We start from the raw sequence: 2,704 nt of genomic DNA on the forward strand, positions 1-2,704 counted from the left end.
GGAGTCCCTCTGATCTGAAAAGGACCCACACAGAAAGGTAAGCAAACAGCTTTACTTATTATACTGTCCCTTTGTCCAAACCCCAAGATGTTTTACGTAGAGACAGGCTCCCATTAGCACCTTGTTTTTGTAGACCAAGATTTGAACCCATTTCTAGCTTGGATCATTGTTTCTCTCCTGAAAAAGATGCTGCTTTCTCCAGCACCACCCTCAATATTTATGTCTCTTTGTAATATCACTACTTTGTCTTAATGGGAGCAGACCTGCTGATTGATTTTCAGTAAGATGTAAGTACAGCTGTACTGAGCTTAACTTTGTCAGATGAGCATGTGAAAGATGTGAAGATACATTATTCACAGTGGAGTTGCTTTATCCTAGACTGCTGATTCATAATGAAGTTAAAGAAATATATTGTTTTCCTCTCCCTTGAGTACATGAAATAAATACAGTGCCACCCTTCAGTTTTCATGTCCTCTACATGAAGGTTCCGCAAGAAATACCCTAATGCTAAACTATCATTTCAGCTCTGTTGTTTCTTTGCCCATTGTAAATAAATGAATTAATGAGTCCTTGCCTTAATCAGCCCATGCCCTCTTAACAGGAAACTGGTCAAAACCACATTGAAACCTGACAAAATCCCATTGAAGCTAGGCAAAAGCCCACCAAAACCAGACAAAACCTGTGGACACCAGGCAAGGCAGGTACCTGATGGTAACCTGCTGCCCACAGGCGATGTGCTGCTGACCACGGTGGCATGGTCTCCTGCAGGGACATGGATATCATCCTGACAGTGACATTCTGAAGCCAACGAGGCTGCCCTGAGAGGCCAAGGGGCTGCAGCCGGAGGGGTCATCACCTTTTTGGGCAGAGGTGATTCAGGAGGCTTTGTGAGGGAAAGCCAAAAGCATCCTGTCTGGCCAGAACTTGTTCATGCCTTTAAGACACAGGGCGCTCAGCGTGCACCGTGGGTGTCCTGTGCCAGCTGTGGGGCTGTTCAAGCGTGTCACTTGAGCTTTCCAGCAGAGGCCCTTGCCCGACGTGCTCAGCCAAGCGGGGCTGCAGTGCAGCAGCCACAGCCCGCAGCTCCGCAGGTGACAGCCAGGGAGCTTTGCCAAGGCTGAGGCACAGCACCCGCCCTGGGTCTCACACACGGTCATTCCGGAGCACTTCGGGCTGTATCGGGAATAGCGTGGCCACAGGACCAGGGCGGTGATTGCCCCCCTGTACTGGGCACTGGTCAGGCCACCCCTTGAGTGCTGTGTCCAGTTCTGGGCCCCTCACTACAGGAAAGACACTGAGGTGCTGGAGTGTGTCCAGAGAAGGGCAGTGGAGCTGGGGAAGGGTCTGGAGCACAAGTCTTGTGAGGAGCAGCTGAGGGAACTGGGGGTGTTTAACATGGAGAGAAGGAGGCTCAGGGGAGACCGTATCACTCTCAACAACTGCCTGAAAGGAGGCTGTAACCAGGTGGGGGTTGGCCTCTTCTCCCAGCTAACAAGTGACAGGATAGGAGGACATGGCCTGAAGATGCGTCAGGAGAAGTTTAGATTGGATATTAGGAAAAATGTCTTCACTGAAAAAATTGTCATGAATTAGAACAGGCTTCCCAGGGAAGTGGTGGAATCAACATCCCTAAAAACGTTCAAAAGGCAGTTTTGGGGACTGCAGGTGGAACCTGGGGACATGGTTTAGTGGTAAGCAAGGTGATGTTGCTGGTTGACGGCTGGACTTGACGACCTTAAAGGTCATTGCCAACCTTAACGATCCTATGGTTTTATAAAACACACACTGCCGGATCTTAAGAGCGCTGGGTACATGCACGGGCACCTGCACGGAGGCAGGCTCAGAAAAACGCAAGACCCGCTAGTGGAGAAGGCGGGCACCGATCTCTCTACCTCGCGCACCCCAGGCGGGCACTCTGCCACCGGACCCACCTCACCTCCCCCACCCCCCCGGTGCCCCTCCGCGCGCCGCCGCCCTGTTGTCAGGCAGTTTGGCGCCCGCGCGCGTCCCGGGGGCGTGGCCCTGTGCACTGGCCAATGGCGAGGCGCGGCGGGTGAAGCTGCGGGACGGACGGCACCGCTGGCTCCCGCCCCCCCGCCGCGGCCTCTGAGAACCTCGGCTCCAGATTGGACAGAACGGGTTTATTTTTAAAAGGAATCTGCCTTCTCTATTGGTCAAAGGAGACGCCTGTCAGCGTGACGTTACCTTGTTGCTAGGCCGGGAAGGTGGGAATCGAGGTGCACCCGCCCCATGCGCTGACTGGCCAACGAGAAGCCGAGAGCCCGCCCCCATGCGCGTCCCACCCTGTCGGAGGCGCGTAGCCGAGTGACTGACATTGGCCAGGCGGCCAGTGAGAGGCCGAACTCCGCACAGCGCCCAATAGGAAGGCGCGAACCGGGGCGGAGGGCGGTGCCGGGGCGAAGTGATTGGCAGGTGGGCGGAGGCAGAGGAGGGCTCGCCGGAGCTGCCATGTCCGCCATCTTGGAGCGTCGGTGATGGTGGCGAGCGGAGGCTTTCCCGCCTGAGTGGAGGCACCTGGAGCCTGTGGCGGGGGACGCGCTGCCGAGGTATGGCCGGGACGGCGCCGCGATCTCCCCTCCGCCGCTTCCAGCGGAGCAGCGTCCCGGTGGCGGCTCCTCCGCGGCGGCGCGGGCCTGGCGCCCGCTCACCGCCGTGCGGGGGCTCCGGGCGCTGCTCGGGCGGC

General features: G+C 56.7%; 1 protein-coding gene across 9 annotated transcripts in view; it reads left to right on the forward strand.

The window, feature by feature from the left end:
* Nucleotides 1-2,442: 2,442 nt before the first annotated feature.
* The window catches only part of PPP6R3 (protein phosphatase 6 regulatory subunit 3), a 51,012-nt gene continuing 50,750 nt past the window's right edge, over nt 2,443-2,704 (forward strand). For 8 of the 9 annotated variants that reach the window (XR_006017822.1, XM_042038791.1, XM_042038792.1 and 5 more), the window contains exon 1: nt 2,444-2,567. The gene's annotated coding sequence lies outside the window, so the exon portion shown is untranslated. Of the gene's footprint in view, nt 2,568-2,704 lie in introns of all 9 variants that reach the window. The other variant, XM_042038798.1, reaches the window with a different exon arrangement.

Source organism: Corvus kubaryi, unplaced genomic scaffold, assembly GCF_017639235.1.
Source record: "Corvus kubaryi isolate FWS band 111438036 unplaced genomic scaffold, C.kubaryi_AGA036_p1.0 37392, whole genome shotgun sequence".
Lineage (NCBI taxonomy): Eukaryota > Metazoa > Chordata > Aves > Passeriformes > Corvidae > Corvus > Corvus kubaryi.